Genomic DNA, 398 nt, shown 5'->3' with positions numbered 1-398 from the left:
TACTTGTCTCTGCAAAATTTAAATGAAATTCTTTTATTCAGCATAGTCAAAAAACGCTAAAAGTCGCTATTTTGAAGAAAAATCTGGAGTTGGACCTAATGTAAAAATTTACCCTTATTTTTTTGTTCTGACATTAGATACATAGTAACATCAAAACAACTCAGCAACAGTAACGCAGTAAATCTTTGTTTTTATCCCAACTCATATTAAAAGTGTTTTCATTACTTCATTAAAAACAAAAAAATCAGGTATTTTCTTTTTATTATTAAAAACCTATTACTACATTTTTACAATAAATTTTTAATATTTAATTAAACAATACGTCACGACAAATAATAATAATAATAAACTAGAAATCGTAATAAATGAAAATAATTATTTTAATTTTCTGCAAAATT

Source organism: Euprymna scolopes, chromosome 46 (assembly GCF_053919585.1).
Source record: "Euprymna scolopes isolate OS-2025 chromosome 46, ASM5391958v1, whole genome shotgun sequence".
NCBI classification, from domain to species: Eukaryota; Metazoa; Mollusca; class Cephalopoda; order Sepiida; family Sepiolidae; genus Euprymna; species Euprymna scolopes.
The sequence above is the reverse complement of the archived record's forward strand: the minus strand, read 5'-3'. Positions refer to the sequence as shown.